The sequence below is a fragment of the Phocoena phocoena genome, chromosome 18 (genome assembly GCF_963924675.1).
Source record: "Phocoena phocoena chromosome 18, mPhoPho1.1, whole genome shotgun sequence".
Classification (NCBI taxonomy): domain Eukaryota; kingdom Metazoa; phylum Chordata; class Mammalia; order Artiodactyla; family Phocoenidae; genus Phocoena; species Phocoena phocoena.
Window position 1 is genome coordinate 68,485,763 of NC_089236.1, and position 19,159 is coordinate 68,504,921.

Genomic DNA, 19,159 nt, shown 5'->3' on the forward strand with positions numbered 1-19,159 from the left:
TAGCAGTTTCTGATTCTGACTAAGATGCATAAATGTGCGTTTGAATAACCATAAAAGAAAGGTAGGTAATATCGAAAGTTATTATTGGAATATGAATTTACATGGATGGCTGTCAGAACTGGAAGGCTGGTCCCGTGTGCCCATTTACAAGCTAGAAAAGTGAGGCTCAAACAGATGAGTGCTTCACTCCAGGTCATTTAGCTAATGGTGGCCACAGTGGGGCCAGAATTTGCATCTCCTCCTCCTGGTCCAGGATTCTGTCAACTGGACCCTGGGGCACTCTTACAGTGGTTTTGTTCAAGAGAGGGATGGCTTTCTTCAACTTAACAGGAAGTCCTCCTTGGGGAGGGAGGTGGACAGACAACTACAGAAATCCCTCAAATTCACACATTAGTATTATTAATGTAATAAGATTCCTGATCAACTAAGAAAACAGACTAGATTGGGATGGTCATACAGTTAATTGTATATGTATTTTAATAATGTTAATAGTTTGTACCAACAGAAAAATGGGAAAGTTAAGAGTGACTTTATTGTCAGATGAAGTTTTCAAAATACTTGCTGGAACATAATTTTGGTCTCTCCAAAGCTCTTGATTATTCAGTGTGAGAATGACAAGGCTGAGGGAAAATCAGTGCATGCGGTATCACTCGGTAACTTCAGATGTCAGATGTGGCCCTTATCCAGTTAACATCCAGACGGTGTTTAGTAGACTCAGTATAAGGTTCGTGACCTGAGTTTTTGTTTATTTTCGAAAAGATAGCATTTGCCCAGAGTAGGGTCTGGGTTTTGGTATTTGGAGACTCTCCCGATCCACCCCCCGTCACTGCAACCCTCAGGCACGCACACCTTATACACGCATGGAGATGATATTGTCATGTTACTTTGACGTGAACCCAAAGACACGCCATTGGTGCCCAGCAGATGGACAAGAGAGCTGTGATGGCAGACAGGCCGGCCGGACTCCTTGGGTACCACAGAATGCTCAGTACTTCTGTGTTCATAGGCTGCTTTAGAATGTGCCCTCCAAAAATACCAGCCACCTCTGTACTTGGTACTTTCAACACTCTGAAGACTTTTAACCTTCATACCAGCCCACTGAGTTGCCTGTGCTTTCTCAGGGTCTGAAATTGTGTGTAAGGAAGTGTCCAGTACTGGTCTTTAGGAAAAGTTATCTATTAAGCCCACTCTTACATTCAAGTCCATGACTCCGTGAGTGCTGGTGATAGTTTATACTTCAGAGGAAACTCTAACTGCCTCCGAGTCTCGGTATTATTTTTAGAACTCTTCCAAATAGTTTGACACCAACATTTTCCAGCTTGATTTTGGCAAGCGTGGACCCCTGAGATTTTAAAGTAGCTCTTATCAAAATAAAACCAGCTACTTGGTTATGAGTAGGTAGAGTTCCAAAGGTTGGCACTGACGCTGCAAGTGTGGTGAATTAAAAGCTGTCTGTTGATTTAGGCTGTGACAAAAGCGATCTGTTCTGCAAAGCAAGTTTTTTCCCCCCGCAAAGAAATGTGTGATGTTTCTAAGCTTTGAAAAGGGTGCTTAGGGAGATGAAGATAATTTGAAGCATTAAGGAATGTTGTTCAGTGTTTATTGGCAGTGGCCTCCATTGAGCCTTTGGATGATTATGGTGGTGACAATGATGCTGATGTGGTGATGGTGATGATGGTGATGGTGATGATGAGAGCATCGGGAGGTACTGTTGATTGAGCGTGGCTGCAGGGGACTTTTGGGGTGCTGTCTCAGGAAATGACCATAGCAACCCTCTTGAGTTGCATATTGCAATCTGATTTATTGATGAAAAAACTGAGATTCATATCAAAGATATGACATTAGCCAAAAACTGAATTCAAATCCCGCTTCCCCCACTTTTTAACTGTGACCTGGGTTTTGCCATTTGTAAAATGAGGGTAATAGTACCCATCTTAAAGGATGGCTGTGAAGATTAAATGACATAATGTATGTTGTGATGACGTGGAGCTTTCCAAGTGCTCAGTCTGTGTAGCCCGCTGCTGGCGCTGCTGTCTCTGCCCAAGGTCACTTGCCTGGGAAATGTTGGGCTCAGTATCAAACCCAGGTGTGCGTTGCTTGTACCCTTTTCATGGTCCTGTGTCAGTTTACAGCCAGTTTTCCAGTAAACTGGGCCATGTGGTCAGTTTTAGGTTTGCTGTAATAAACAGGCAGAATTCCTCTGTTCGAGGTCAGCGTTCGTCGTCGTGTATGTGAGAGCACGTGTGCACACTTAGAATTTGGAACAAATCGATCCTCAGTTTTGTCTCATTCTTCACAACACAAAATGGGCGTATCAGATGGTTATGAACATCTTTGAAAATAGCACTCTATACTTTTTGTCCAAGTGGTCATTGCGTTAGGGGGACCCCCGAGTTTCCAGGGAAAGTGATGGTATGAGTGGGCGTCCCTGAAAAGCACTGCGTCCTCCCTCTCCCCAAACAGCCATCGCATAATGACACGCTAATAGTGCCATGATTGGTGTTTGTGTCATCTGAGCATTTGGGGTTTGAAGTGAGTGTTCGAACCTTAGCTCCACTTTTAATAACTGTGTGATTCTGAACAAATGTCTTTACTTTGGGGAGTCTCAGTTACATCAGCTGTAAAATGTGGATGAGAAAAATATCTGTCTATTTTTGAGTTAGCAGTGGTGCCTGCAAAGGGACTAGGGAGCATGTGTGAAATGATGAGACAATTCTGGGCACCTAATAGGTGCTCAATAAAAAGGAGGTGTTCTGTCTCGGTGCTTGAACTTGAAGCTCTTGTCAGAATTTTGTCTCTTGTATTTGTCTTAAACCTATTAATGAACCATGTATTCTTCTGCCTGCGTTGCTCTAAATGCAGAATGAGATTTAAGCCAAATAAGCTAAATGCATAACAGTTTAGCTCTGGTCAGCTGTTCATACATTCAGATCCAGCCTCAGCATAAATAGCCTTACCATGAATTCACAAGAAATTGCTGAGTGTTCAGGACCTTAGGCTCACTGCTGGGATTAATTTTTTTTGTTTTTCCAACAGACAGTCTAGAGAATATCCATGATGCTGTAAATGAAAACATATGTGAGGGTAACGGATGGCAAGGGGGAAATGGGAAAAGTAACCACCGGATTTTCAGGAACCACTTCATGGAGAAGAGCTGCTGGCCTGGCCACAATTGGGGCAAAGAAAAAGATACATTTAGTACAGAGCTCCTTTTATGGCATTCTCTTTTTCAAAAAGATTGTTTTGCATTGAAAAGCAGAGGAAGGCATCTTTATCCCTAGAGAAACTTTTTGAAACAATGAAGTTCCCAAACTAGAGGGTTTAGCTTCATTTGAGCGTATAGGAGGAAGCAGGCATGGGGAACCTCCCTTGGCCACCCCAAGTAAGCTTAATTAACGGACAGGACATAAGAGCAAAATGAGAAAATATTGTTGGTTCTGCAGGTTTCTTACAAACGCAAAAGTGGTTGCTGTGTAATCATAAAATCCACTGATTTGCTGATACCTTAAAATACGAAACAGTGCTCTTTTTAATTGCATTTACTTTCATGGGTTGGTTTTGAAAAATATTGGTAATGAGAATAAGATGGAAATCTGTATTTTGTTTATTGCTCCTTTTACAGTTCTATATAGCAAATTTCTTTCAGAGTTCGTAAAGGGTGATATCGTATCTTCAACTTAATTTTAAAAAACAGTCCCCTTCGAAAAACCTGATTCCTAGCTCATGACTATTCATGGTCTTTGTAGATTTCATAAACCGCATGTCCGGCAGAGACTGTGGGAGAAAGGTCTCCTATTATAACTGCGGGGAAGGGGTGTGGAGTTGGGAACATTTAGTGGGAAACGTAGGTTTGTTGATGTTTGAGCATCATCTGGCCTCCGTCTCACCCCCCCCCAAATCCAGAACCATCTATTTGAATATTAGAAGCATCACCAAAACTTAAAGCAACAACCCTTTTGGAGGGCACTTCGGCAGCAGGTCAGCAATCTGAAAAATGTGCCTAGCTTTGCTCTACAGATGCTAGGAAGTGCTCTTACAGAGTTAGTAGAAGGAAATAGTCCAGCGAAAGATGTTTGTGAAAGGGATGTTAATAATAAAACTTTATGTCCACTTCAGTGATTTTTTATTTGTACACAGAATTCTACATAACTACTGAAATGTTGATAAGGATTTTTATTGCCAGTAAAATTGAATACCTATATTAAGTAATGAATCAGTATTTGAAATCTGAGGGAGGTTTTTCTGGTATTATGTTATTCATTCTGAATTTGTGAAACTAAGGGAGCTCTGGGACATGTATGCATGGTAGAGACAGAAGGGAGAAGGGTGTTTGCCAGGGACTTGGGGGGATGGGGAGTCGTTGCTTAATGGATGCACAGGTGCAGTTTTGCAGGATGAGAAAAGTTCTGGAGCTGGATGGGGATGGTGGTTGCACAACGGTGAGGATGCACTTAATATGCCACTGAGCTGTCCACATAAAAATGGGGAATTTTATTGTACCACAATAAAATTAATTGTGTAATTGTACCACAATTCTTAAAAAAGGAAATGAAATAATAAAAAGAATGATGAATAATAATTTTTTAAACATATGTGTGGGCATCACTCACCAATGGAAAGTTCAGCTTTCGGAAGGAAACTTTAGGTTTCAATTATAAACATTTTAATGTGCATCTCTCAGAAGATCAGGTTTTTTCCCAACCTCATTACTATGCCATTATCATACCTAAAATTCTTAAGAAAAATTCCTGAACACCACTGAATGCAAAGTGAAAACTTTTTGACTAAAAAAATACAATATCTTTTTAGTCTTATATTCCTCAAGCTTTTTCAGAGATGGAATCATCTGTGTGTTTAGAGAACCACTGGCCTTGGCAATGTCAGTGTTCTGGAAGCTTTTGGACATGGTAGGATTTTATGAAGGGGGAGGGAGAGAGTAATAGGATTTTCTAATCTTTCTTGCTGACCCTGGCTCATCATGTCAAAATAAAAATACACATTTTTTGGGTCCTCTTCTGTTTTCCATCACCTTCTCATCCTCTACTGCCATTTTCCTGCTCTTTGTACATCTGTTCAAATCCCCCTTTAAGAAGAAAAGCCATAATTGATGTGTGACTACACTGAAGGTATCCAAGCTAGAACTTTTGACCTCTCAGATAACTGAGCTTTTACTCATTATTGGCCTAATGAACAGGACCTGATAAGAGCGGGTTGTGAAGCCCTCCCTGTCTCACTATGCATTTTCCGGAGTTTATACAGTCACTAGCCAGAATGGTTCCGTGTCAGGACGCATCGGTGTATCTTGAAGATGCGGCAGACCACGTGAGCATCCTGCTTACTTATTTGTCAGCTCCAACAGGTATTGTTTAATTTGAGAAGGTCAGGTTTCCAAGAATACAGGTTAAAGTGGAAAACCTAAATAGTCGCAAAGATGGTAAGAAAGGAAGAAAACCAGAGGCCATCACCAGCTGTCTCCTGGGTCTCTCTCGTTCTCTGCCAGGGATGTAGTTTCTTGCCCTCATGCAGAAGTGGCAAATTCTAGATCAAGCAACCGAGGAATGCTGCCATCTGGTAGGATTCTTCACATGTATTTGTGATTTCATTTATTAACTAACTCAAGAATTTAAGATGTTCTTGATTTCTGGTTTTCTTTCTTTTTAATCAGGAAGCATTTGCTGCTGTGTAACAAGTCTCAGAAATGTATTTGGGGGGCTAAAGTGCAGCCCATCTTCTTGCCCACCTGCCCCCCGCCGTTTTGGGCCTCCCCCAGACTCAGCACGAGGGACCAGAGGTTTGTACCCCCAAGGTTGCCAGCCACTGACTGCTCAGACCACCCTCTTCACCTCGCTTCACAGTGTTTGATTATAAAAATGGCAGCGTTACGTTTAAAAAATTAATATTCCAGAAAGGTTTCTTGACAACTTGAACTTTTGCACACTTTATAAAGAGAAGAAAAGAGAAGGGAGAGTTCTTGGTATAAGTGAGATGGAGCTTGGCTTAAGCTTCAGACCAAAGATGACGATTAGATGGAGGGGAGGTTGCCTGGGGAATGTTCCAGGGGCCATAGAAATGGGAAATTTAAACACCTGGAAAGAGTGTCTGTACGCGCATATGTGTCTCTGTGTATATGCGTGTGTATGTATGTGTGTTGAGAAGAGCTGTGTGTCCTCCAACCAGTTACCTCTGAGCCTCAGTTCTGACGCTCATAAAACAAGGGAATTGGAATCACTGATCCTTCAAGGTTCTTTCCTGCTTTTAACCCTTTGGGTTCTGGACCATATTAGATGTATAAACTCCTGCACCTGCTAGATAGACAGCCCATTTCAAGGACAGTTCCAGAAGACCCACTCCTTACATTAAATGCAATTTAAAAAAACATTAACCAAGTTCCATAATACATTTTTTTTTTTAAACTTCACTATTCACTTGTATTCTGAGCACCTTATTTGCCTGCTTCAGGGAGGGGACATTTCTTACTTTTAATAAAATTATGAGTTTCTTCTGCCACCAAAAGAATTTTTGTGCGCCTGATGTTAGCCAGTTGAATAAATTACAGGGCTTCTTTCCTTATTCCTTTTCTTATTTATGACTTTGGATACTAACTAGTTGCCACCAGTGGTTCAGGACACAATGGGGAAGGCAAAATATATTCTTCTTTTGTGTGTTATTTACTCATCACTCATCTGTCTAAAATATGTAAAACTTGTCTTATATTTCAGGATGCTCTTCATCATGTTGAATTCCTGAATCATGTGTTAGAACTTGTCTTACATTTCAAGACGCTCTTGACCATGTGTTGCCTATTGATTGGTGAAACATTGCATCATTTAAAATGTTTCTCTGCTCTTTTTCATCTGTTCCATTTAAAAATAACAATACGAGGTTCAACCAGCTTTGCTGTCTCCCTCCATGTTGAGTTCAGCCATTGCAAATATTCCCTGCTTCCCACATAAACTATGCAGACATCTGAAAGAGCAAGGTTATGGGACCCAGAGGTCTGGAACCCACCCCAGCTCAACTCTGAGCCAGAGAAAGCAAAACATGAGAGTTAACCTCCAGCTCGCCCACAGTGCTTGTTTTATTTAAAACTGCCTGGTTCCCTCCCTCTCCACCTGCCTTTTAGGCCCTTGTTCTTGGAATCCCTGAGGCTTCAGCTAGAACTGCTTTTCCATGTTTTCCCGAGGCAGTGAGTTCTAACACGAAAACTATATTCTGGCTTTAATCACCTTGTTCTGCCAAAAAGCTGACCAGTGTTTGAAATTCACTTCTCATCTGCTACTTGCCAGGTTTCCCAGCCTGAGAGCAGCGTTAAACGGGGCCGCAGACGGTATGCAGAGGCCTGGGAGTGATCCCAGAGCCCCTTGGTGGCCAGAGAGAGTCAAGGCCACGGTGTGAATCAGTTCGACACAGAGGCAGGAGGAGAGACGTCACAATTAACTCCTGCGCTGTTGGAGGCCTTTATAAGGGTGTCTTAGACTCAGGGATGGACAGGTGTGGCGAGGGAGAGTGGGATTCTGAGATCCCTACCAGTATGGTGGAAAGTCAGTGTTGCTGGAGTGTGGGTGGTCTCATGCCTTTTTTAAAAAATTTATTGAAGTATAGTTGATTGACAATGTTGTGTTAATCTCTGCTCTACAGCAAAGTGACTCAGTTATACATACATATACATTCTTCTTCATATTCTTTTCTATTCTGGTTTATCACAGGATATTGAATATAGTTCCCTGTGCTCTCCAGGAGGACCTTGTTTATCCATTCCTCTATATAATAGTTTGCACCTGCTGATTCCCGATTCCCAACTCCCAATCCATCCCTCCCCTCTTACCTTAGTTTTATAGGTGAGGCCTGAGGCGGAGGGAGAGGGGATGCTTTGCTCAGGGTCCCAGGGAAGCGCTGGGGATTTGTTGAGAACTGGCCCATCCTTGCGGCGGCCGGTGGGTGAGGGGGGTGGAATGCCTGCCTTCCAGAAAGAAATCCCGGGGTCCGTCTGCCTTCCCCTCCGGCTTGTGTGTAACCTTTTGTTCCATACCCTCATCATCACCTCTGCTCTGCTTTGACCAGACTGCATTCCTCCTCATAGATTTAAATCAGCTCCCATAAATCTTTGTGACTTTGTGCTTTTTTTTTTTTTTTTTTTGCCGCGGAGCTTTGCTTTTGGCTTTGAACAGAATGGGGACGGGTGGAAAAATCGTGTGTGGGAAGGAGTTCATGGTGTTGTAGGAAGAGCATTTATTGATGTTCGGAAAAATATCAGTTTGTGATATAGATGCTGTCTTTCTGATACATGACATGCTTGTGTAGGAGTTGGGGGGAAGGTAGAAAAGGAAGCAACACATGGTTTGCATTTCTCTGTGTGGATGATTCTTTGAACAGCCCTCCTTGTGCTAATTTTGCTTCCTCTAGGTCGATACCATGTTATTCTTATTTGCCAACGGTTCCTCTTCCTCCAGCCTCCAAATGTGTCATGCACAACACACTTGGCTTATTTTAGCGACACTTAAGCGGCTGGATGGCAGCTTATAAATATGATTTGCCTCCGGGTTGGGTTAGGCAATCAAGTGTTTTTCCACTGAAGATCATGGAAAGCTGAGTTCATTGAAGAGACGAGCAAAGCTCTCCAGTTAAAATCGAAATGAAAAGATTTCTACTCAATACTCTGCAATGACCTATATGGGAAAAGAATTTTAAAAAGAGTGGATATGTGTGTATGTATAACTGATTCGCTTTGCTGTACAGCAGAAACTAAGACAACACTGTGAATCAACTAGACTCCAATAAAATTTCTTTTTAAATAATATAAAACAAAAAGAGAGAAATGAAAGGATTGAATCATAGTTTTCATGGAAACTGGTCATCCCAGGCCTATGTTCGAGGAATTCGTGCATTTTGTATTCAGGTAAACTGGTTGCATCACTAGCATTGAGTTAGTGTGTTAAAATGGCATTCGTTGCATATGAATTTTAGTTGAAAAGTTTTTCAAGAGGTAAAATTGGAACGATAGAGGATAATGAATAGTCAATACTCTGTCACGTCCAAGGTTAATTTACCAAATCATTCAATTGCTGTTCATTAGCGTGTAGAGGTATTGGGTGTTTTCTGGAGAAGGCAGGTATTACCGTGGTGTAGTATAAACATTGATAGATTTAGAAACGGTCATAATGAAAGGCATTCACCAAGTCTTCTTACCAAGTGTCTCAGCCACTTTTACTGTTACTTTCCTAGTTACAGTTCATCTTAAACATTATTTTTATTTACAATGTTTATATCCCAAGAGAATCTCTGGCCATCTCCCAAGAAGACAGATAACAAGGCTAGTTATTACTGAATTGGTTTTCCAGAGAAAAAATTGGAAACGGCTTAATTAAACATCCATTAATAGGCTAGATAAATAGAAGATGGTTTATTTAAACCAATACTATGCCAGCCAGACTTAAGGGAGTAAGCCACACTTACAGAAAGAAATCAACATAGGTTGATTGCAAGAACATATTGTTGAGTGGCACAAGGGTATGGTTTAATTTATTTTAAAAAATCATATATAGCAACAGTTCCCTGCATTTCTATAGATGGGGATGCGAATGTATGTGTGTGTAAAATAGATCGGAAAGGTACATAAAATACGGGATAGTGATCAATTCCTCAGATAGGAAGATGGAATGGGAATCATTTTATCCATAGTGGTTTTTTCCTATTATTTATAAAAAAGACCTGAAACAATGTGACGAAATTTTATTTGTCATTTCCGGGCGGTTGGATATATCCTCTTTTATCATTATTTTCACTTGACCCTATTTTAAGATCTGTTCCCCCCGAATAAAAAATTCTACACGCGTTATTCAGAAGTCATAAACTACTGAACAATAAAGAAGGAGATAAAGATCTCTCGTGATCTCATATAAAAGTACATAACTTCAATACATATTTCTTTGGCAAGTGCTCCTTGAAGGAATTTTTTTTCTAAGGAATAGCTTAGTCTGTGTGCAAAAATCTAGCCTCATAGATGCCTAACGGCGTGATTGAGTAAATCATGGCATGGCTATAAAGCATTACGTGATATTTATCATCTTAGAATCGATCTCATGTTTGATTATGAATCTGAACCTTTTATACTGTGCCATTCATTCTTCTGTTGGTTTTCCTTTTCCCATTTCTTTTCAGGTTTCCCCCCCAACTTTTTATTCGTTATTCCTACACGCTTTGGAAATAGTGACTTTTGTTATCAGCATTATTGCATCCTTGATTCTAACTTTTGAGTTAGACACTGATTCACCAGTGACCTTGGGGAAATCACCTCCCCTTTGTCCTTCCATAAGTCACCATTCGTGGAGCTGGCCCTGGATGGGAGGATCCACAGAGCCTGAAGAGGCTTTGGTCTGCCTGCCTCTGTCCTGGTTTCCTAATCTCCGAAAGGAAACTAATAATTCCTGCCTGGTGTCCTGCAAGCAGCTTAGGGAGCACTTGGGGAGATGCCCTAGGCACCTACACACCTGGGCAAAAGGCAGCTTCCATCTTTCTCTCCTGTTTTCCCCTCCAGTAAAAAAGGTCCATCTCTGCTTCCCTAATACCTTAGCTGGTGCGCTAGGCCGGGGCCTTTCTTTCATGCTCTCCCCTACTTTCCTAGCCCCATCTTGAAAACTATTCCCCTTCTAAACCTTGCTCACACATTATCTCATTTGGGAAATCTGTGCCACCGCTGTGTCTAAGATGTGCTTTGTTCTTTTTTTTTTTTTTTTAATTTTATTTTAATTAATTTATTTTTTTGGCTGCGTTGGGTCTTCGTTTCTGTACGAGGGCTTTCTCTAGCTGCTGCGAGCGGGGGCCGCTCTTCATCGCGGTGCGCGGGCCTCTCACTGTCGCGGCCTCTCTTGTTGCGGAGCACAGGCTCCAGACGCGCAGGCTCAGTGGTTGTGGCTCACAGGTCTAGTTGCTCCGCGGCATGTGGGATCTTCCCAGACCACGGCTTGAACCTGTGTTCCCTGCATCGGCAGGTGGATTCTCAACCGCTGCGCCACCAGGGAAGCCCTGTGCTTTGTTCTTGAACCTTATAAACAGTATTGTTACTGTTCGCTTCCGTAGCACCACACCTGCCAGACCTGAGTGCATTAAAGGCAAGATGCTGGTCTTAGTTAATGTTATAACCCTACTAGGTGCCAGACGGGGGCCCTGGCACATACCAGGTGCTCAGAAAGTGTGGAAATGAGCTGACTTCAAGGCATCCAGCAGGACTGTTGTCCTTTGAAAAGCATGCAGTGCTAAGCATGTGAAAGGTGGTATCACTGAATGTATCTGAATGTGGGCGTGTCCAGGTGTTACGCTGGGCAACAGAACGTGATCTTTTTGTGTTAGCGGTGCTGGTCACAGCATGGCACACATGCACACACACATGCCTCCTAGTGAATTTATATAAGTCTAGTGAATTCACATCCAGCTGTTCAGGTGCATAAGGAGGTGATTTCAACTTTGCTTCTCTGGGCTACACCCAGCTCTTAATGCTGCATTCCAAAGGTGTTTATTTCGACCTTATTTTCAACAACACGTGAGTACTGGACATCTGTTCGGCTCGAGGTTCTGGGTCCTGTGGGGCTTGAGGGGGGCAGCTCTGAGCTCACAGTCTGATGGCAGAGGCAGATGTAAACGTTAGCTCCGTGTGAATAGCCGAACCTCAGACGGTAGCTGTGCCGGGTTGGTTTTCTCTGTGGCGTGTTGTAAAGTTCTCTGCCCTGCCAGAATCATCCCTTGATCCCCAGGAGTGATGTTAATCATTCTATGTGACAGGAGAAAATAAGCTAAAAGCTGCCACATGACTTTTAAGTGCTCTTTTCCATTTTTTTTTCCCCCCTGATGTGACTGACTAATGAGAGCAAAACTGGTGTCAAGGGGCATGGAATTAATAGATGCTATTTGCACCAACCCATTCCTTTATTGATAAGGAAAGCGGGACCTAATGAAGATAAGTAAGCAAAGGGTTGGTGTTCCATCTAAAAGGGTTTTCCAGCGCACTTTAGCAATGATTGTCACATTAATGGACCCCTTTTCTGTTGAATCTGAAACAGGAGGGAACGGGGCAGGGCACAACCTTTAAAAGAATGACATAGCCATAGGACATGACAAAAACTGGTCAGAACCAACTAGGTCCAAGATGGCGGAATATTCGACTTCCAGTAACCTTGAGCCTCATTATACGCTCATTGTAATACATTAGCTGCTAAATGGCACACCCACCAGCGCCCTGACAGTTCTGAGGCTAACCATAAAAGGCCAAAAAGTGGGCGGTGGCCCAATTCCTGGAACTCTCCGCCCCTTTCTTGAAATAATTGGAAGAATCCTCCCACTCATTAGGCTGTAAACTTACCCAGCCCATAAAAACTAACCACGCCATGTTTCGGGTCTCTCTCGCCTTCTGAGATGGGCCACACTCTGTCTGTGGAGTGTGTTTCTCTCTGAATAAATCCACTTCTTAGCTATCACTTTGTCTCTCACTGAATTCTTTCTGAGACAAGACATCAAGAACCTCAGATTCACCGGGAAGAAATCCATCTGAAAGGCCGCAGGACAGAGGGGGAAGCCTTAATTTTGGTGTCAAAGATTTGGGCTCAGATCCAGTTCGGCCAGTGCGGGCTGTGTGGTCCTGGGCAGGTTTGCTGTCTGGGCCTCATTGTTCTTCTCTGTACAGTGGGATTAACAACAGCAACTTTGTCCTTTGAAGGAAATAAGGTACAAGAGGCACCAGGGCCCAGAGCACTGCCCTCCACACCAAATTAACACATCAGCCCTGGGGCTTCCCTGGTGGCGCAGTGGTTGGGAGTCCGCCTGCCGATGCAGGGGACACGGGTTCGTGCCCTAGTCCGGGAAGATCCCACATGCCGCGGAGCGGCTGGGCCCGTGAGCCATGGCCGCTGAGCCTGCGCGTCCGGAGCCTGTGCTCCGCAACGGGAGAGGCCGCAGCAGTGAGAGGCCCGCGTACCATAAAAAAAAAACCCATCAGCCCTTTTTAATGTAGTTTGAACGTTAACACAGAGTGTACCCATTCACTTACCTGGAGGAGGAGCCAGAGCCTAGGTGAGTCACTCTTTGGAACCACTTTTGGAAAGTTTTCTGAAGTCACAGATTTCAAACCAGCTTGTAAAATGTCCAGATATTACATGTAGATCAAAAAGTGAAGGCAATTCCAAGATACTCTTTTAACTGTTAATAAAACCCAACATTGAAAACTAGAAAATGTTGGAGGAGAGGCACAGGGAAAGGGGTTTTATATATATATATATATATATATATATATATATATTTTTTTTTTTTTACCATGGCGTTCAACAAATTAATATCATAGAGAAAAACTCTGCATAAACAGCGAGTTTTAGCCACAGGCTCATTTCCAAACAAGGGCCACTGTGTTTTTCCTTAGAGAAAGCCTCACACTCCAACCTCCTGGCATCGCAGGGCAGACTGAGTCGTCCTTGGGGCTTGGCTTCGGCGTCCCAGACGCTGCTTTGAGACAACTTGGCCTTCCTGCCTCCATCTGGCTATTGGTGTGGACGTGGGAAGTGTGGACTTTGTAAATACAGGTCGTTCTCCCCTCGGTGATGACGTAAATGCTTTCCAAGCCTGGCCACCGTGCCGCAGGCTTTTAGCTCAGACCTGTATCGGCTTTGCTCCAAGTCCTCTGTTGGGCCAGCCCCTTCCCGTGCTGGGATGCTCGTCGAGCATCATAAAGGGCCTTGCGGGTGGCTCCTGGGGGTGGGGCTGGGGAGCCTTACTCAAATCCGTTTTTTTGGCTGTGGGAAAGGATTCCAGTTCATTAGGCTCACACAGGCTGAAGGGATGTTCCTCTCTGTTCACAAGCCCTCAGGCAAGGTCAACAGAGCTATGACAGGAATCCAAGCAATGTCTGTGCCCTCACGACAAAGGACTTCGGGACTCCGGTTCACTCACTGCGGCCTGTGATGGGAGCCAATATCCAGTGATTGCTGACTGCTGTTTTCTTGTCCCTTCTGGTTAACCTGCTGGACACCTCACACCCCATTTCAAAGTGAAATGGAGAAGCGAGATTACAGAAGGGTTTGTAGATTACAGACTACAGCTCATAGGCAGATCCCACCCACCAGCTTGGAGCGGTTCTGATTTTTTTTAAGTTAAAAAAATTTAAATTGCAAAATAGACATACCGTAAAATCAATCATGTTAAATAACTGTGTTTAAGTGCAGCATTCAGTCGTGTTGAGTATATTTGCATTGTTGGGCAGCCAATCTCCAGAACCTTTTCATCTAGCAAAACTGCATCTCTGTGCCCTTTTGCATTTTTTTTTTTTTTTTTTTTTTTTTTGCGGTACGCGGGCCTCTCACTGTTGTGGCCTCTCCCGTTGCGGAGCACAGGCTCCGGACGCGCAGGCTCAGCGGCCACGGCTCACGGGCCCAGCCGCTCCGCGGCATGTGGGATCTTCCCGGATCGGGGCACGAACCCGTGTCCCCTGCATCGGCAGGCGGACTCTTGCCACGGATCCAGCTATACTGCTTGTAATCAAAAGGCTTTGAGAAACAGGTAATTTTATAGACGGGGAAATACATAATCCTTATTGCAAGGTAAACCTAGGTTGTTTTTCAATGGCACATTTCACATTTGAGCACCAGGGAAACATGTAGTAAGCCGTAATAACCCTTCCCCAGTTGATCGGGGTCCATCACCGGACTCTGTGGAGATTGAGTTGTTGGTGTATCTTGAACAGCATATAACTGGTAAATCTGACAAAATGTGTTTTGTGCTTATTTTTCAAGAATTCTCGTAGGCCGCCCTAAATTCTCTGTGTAGGCAACACTAGGTTGCACATCTGGTTTTCAATATGTATGTAAATGGACTTTGCTTTGTCTTGGTTTTTAAACTCTTAATGAATTATAATGCCTCAGTATATTTTTCTTGGAATCATCCACTTTGTTAAATGTTCACCATACTGACTGCACTCCCCTCCTAGATGTTGGCGGTATGTGGGATCTCTAGAGTTCCTTTGTGTTTACAGCTGTGTACATGTGAAACTGATGAGTTCACAGAATACCAGCTTCATGATGGCCTAAGAAAACCTCCTGGGGAATGATGAGGGGTTGTGAATATTGTCATGATCTGTATCAGTTATATAGCCCACATATGAATATTGTCATGGTCTAGATGAGGTATATAGCCAACTTTCTTATTTGATGAGAATGGTTTTCTTAGTCTGAGAATTGGGACAACTCAAAAACTGAAACTGGGGCTTCCCTGGTGGCGCAGTGGTTGAGAGTCCGCCTGCCGATGCAGGGGACACGGGTTCGTGCCCTGTTCCGGGAAGATCCCACATGCCGCGGAGCGGCTGGGCCCGTGAGCCATGGCCGCTGAGCCTGCACGTCCGGAGCCTGTGATCCGCAACTCTAGAGGCCACAACAGTGAGAGGCCCGCGTACCGCAAAAACAAAGAAACAAAAAAAAAACTGAAACTGAATATGTTTTTTAGTCTTTTTTTCTTTTTTTTTCTTTTTAAATTAGGGGGCCGTTCATTCGAGGCATGTATGGAGATAGTGTGGTGATCTGCAGAAAGCAGTGGCCTGAGATGAGAAGGGCCAGTCAATGTAAGAATCTAGAAGCTACTCTCTTTATGAGTAATCGTGGGCCATAATTTCCTCATAGTTTCACGAAGTAAGAAAAGAGAGGTCAAAGTTGTTCAAGCTCTTTCCATGAGTAGTATTATAAAGTTTGCTGTTGTCACCGTGTTTTCCCAAATCAGGATGACAAAGTTGAAAATGGCCGACTTAAAATTACTCAAGGAGATGGAGGAACTGTTTCTTTCATTCATGGATATTTGAGAGTCTGCTGTGGTTTAGACACTGTGCTAGTTGTTGGGGAAACAACGCTCAACAAGAGACCTGGGATCTACCCCCGTGAAACCTAGAGTTTGGAAGAAATAAGACATTCTACAAACAGTTACACAGGTGACTACAGTTTTTCAAATACAGGTGACAGCAGTGAAGGAACCATTTGGTGTCATTTGCTAAATGCTCCACTTATCAATTTGCCGAGTCAGCCTTGTCAGCCTAAGACGAGCTAATCCCGTGGACACACCTTACATCGATGAGTGCGTCTCTTACACTAAGGAATATAAATGATTTTTAAAGCACCCCAAAGTAGCCCTCTGTGCACTTGAGAAAAAGCCCAACAGTCATTACAGAAAATGATTTTAATTAAAAGATAAGAGGAATTTTTGTGTGTGTGTGTGTGTGGTACGCGGGCCTCTCACTGTTGTGGCCTCTCCCGTTGCGGAGCACAGGCTCAGCAGCCATGGCTCACGGGCCCAGCTGCTCCGCGGCACGCGGGATCCTCCCAGACCGGGGCACGAACCCGTGTCCCCTGCATCGGCAGGCGGACTCTCGACCACTGCGCCACCAGGGAAGCCCAAGATAAGAGGAAATTTTAACTTGGGGATCAACTCGTGACATGCACGCCCTTCATTTTTTCCCCTGAATTCCATTCTTGACCGTCCTTTGTGTTTGGAAGCTTAAGTGGTCTTTATATTTCAGTCTCCAGGGGCCCGATATTAAAGGTGCAAATATGTGGTAAGAACGTCAATTAATAGGCTGCAGTTTTGCCAACTGTATAACCTTTGGTAGTGGCTACTTGGAGTGTCTTATCCAGAATGGTTTGGAGTTGGAGTTTGGGATCAAAGGCACTGTGCTAGATTTGTGCTGTCTGCTTCTGAGATGGCCCAAGGCCATGATAAGAGCTCTAATCAGCTCACATTTCAGAGATAATTAGTGAGGATTATAAAGCCTGGGCTGAAGAGCCATGGGGGCAGAAAGAAGACACTGGCTGGACAAAGAGAGGGCATCAGACACAAATGTTTTCAATTTTGTGTAGAGCTAGGAAGGCCGGGGCCACACTTGAGCTATGCAAGGGCCGTGGGCCTAGTCTAATTTTTTGGCCCACAATAGTGTCTGACCCAGTAGGCATTCAATAAGTATTTGTCAGTTAATGTTGAATACAATCGTAAAGTTTGTTGCTTACGTAGCTCCTGTGAGGTAGCGAATGCTATTTTGTGTGTAGGGAAATTGAAATTCAGAAACCACACTGACTAAACTTTGTGAAGGCTGTTTCTGACCTCCAGGAAGGGAGCGCAAGGTCAAACCGTTAGAGGGACCCGCAGAACAGAACAGGGATGTGAACGTAGGTTTATCTCCTGACATAGACCATCTTCTTTGTACTACAAAAGGACAGGTGAGAATGATGTGGGCAAGTGATAGATTTTAGCCACTTATAATCAGTCTCTTTGCTTGAAAAGGGACAAAGCCTATGCCAAAGCATAAAAAAAGAGAGTTTGCGAGGTGTGTCTGTTAACCTCAGTTGCTTCCGTGGAGGCGTGGACCCAAGGATGTTTCCGTTTGGTGTGAACAGTTTCCACTAATGTACATGCGTTTGCTTCTGTGTCTGGGATTCTTCTTTCTCTTTATTCCGATGGCGTCCCTAATAGGTGTAGTCATTTTGTCAATGTGATCTGTATAGGGAGTTTTAAAGTGTGTGATCTGTATAGGGATCTGTATAGGGAATTTTAAAGATTTGAAAAATGATAAATGAGGACACAAGGTATCCCCAAGATATTCGGGCAAATCCTTTGGCGCTTTCTGGGGGGCACACAGACACACCCGGCTTAGAAAACACCTGCTGACTGGTCAGGTTTCTCTTTGAAATGCAGAGCTTCACAGACTCCTCACTGACCTCAGGTTTCCCTTTCCCTGAGCAGGAGGAGAGAGGGAGAGGAAAAGGATCGTTTCTTTTTTGATTCTTTATGTTTTAAATTTTGGGGGGCAGTGATTGTTTCTTATTAATTCATCACTTCTAGGGAAGGAGCTTGTCTCAAAAGTTTTGCTTAAAAAACTCTATTAGCATAGAAATAGTCTTTAAAAAATTCTTTTCTCCTACTCCCACCCACCCATCCTTACTCTATAAGATCAGAGGAACCGTGGATGGTCCCATTGAGGGGATTCAGTCTAAACATCAAACACTCGAAAGGTTATTACTCATCACCTCCCGTGCTGGTCTGGACCATTCAGAACCTTACAGGTCAGAAGAAAGGTACCAGTATCATTCAGATAAGTGAAAACCTTCTTTAAAATAGTAGGGTTTAGGAATTCCCTGGCGGTTCAGTGGTTAGGGATCTGTACTTTATCACTGCCAAGGGCTCAGGTTCAATCCCTGGTCGGGGAACTAAGATCCTGCAAGCTGTGTGGCAGCGGCCAAAAAAGAAAAAGAAAGAAAGAAAAAGGAAAATTAGGGTTTTATTTGCACATCAGGTAACTTTACTATTCCGATTAATTCATTCCTCTTACAAGATTTTTCATTTAGGTCAGATAGTAGATACTTGGCCATAAAGCGATTTGTTAGTTCCCAAGTAATATGATTTCCTGGAAAAGTAAACTTCAGCCACATCAAACTATCTTCATCTTGCTAACCTTGAGTGAGTCAGTGAAAGAGCTCACGATACACGCTGCATTCATCTGGCACGTATCTTTCCAAAGGAACACTATGGCTGTACGAGGTCGTGTGGTTCTGCAGTAAGTGCACGCCTTAACCTAATCTCTAATGTCAGCAGTTTTATAAACAACACTAACAAGTGGATTCAGGTTCTTGTCATACAGAAGTAGACTAAGGGCTTCTCTGGTGGCACAGTGGTTAAGAGAATCTGCCTGCCAGTGCAGGGGACACGGGTTCGAGCCCTGGTCTGGGAGGATCCCACATGGCGCGGAGCAACTAAGCCCATGCTCCGCAACTACTGAGCCTGCGCTCTAGAGCCCACGAGCCACAACTCTGTGAGCCCGCACGCTTAGAGCCCGTGCTCGGCAACAAGAGAGGCCACCGCAGGGAGAAGCCCGTGCACCGCAATGAAGAGTAGCCCCCGATTGCCGCAACTAGAGAAAGCCCGCGTGCAGCAACGAAGACCCAACTCAGCCAAAAATAAATAAATAAAATAGATTTATTAAAAGAAAAAAAAAAGACTAAACACACTCCACTATTTTATTATTAAAAAAATTGTTTTTTTACATTTTTGGCTGCGACTTGCAGGATCTTAGTTCCCCAACCAGGGATTGAACCCAGGCCCCGACGGTGAGCATACCGAGTCCTAACCACTGGGCCACCAGGGAATTCCCACG

General features: G+C 43.6%; 1 protein-coding gene across 1 annotated transcript in view; it reads left to right on the top strand.

Annotated features, from left to right (window-relative positions):
* Positions 1-19,159, top strand: part of FARP1 (FERM, ARH/RhoGEF and pleckstrin domain protein 1) — a 230,693-nt gene that overhangs the window by 38,618 nt on the left and 172,916 nt on the right. The gene's annotated exons all lie outside the window — the stretch shown is intronic.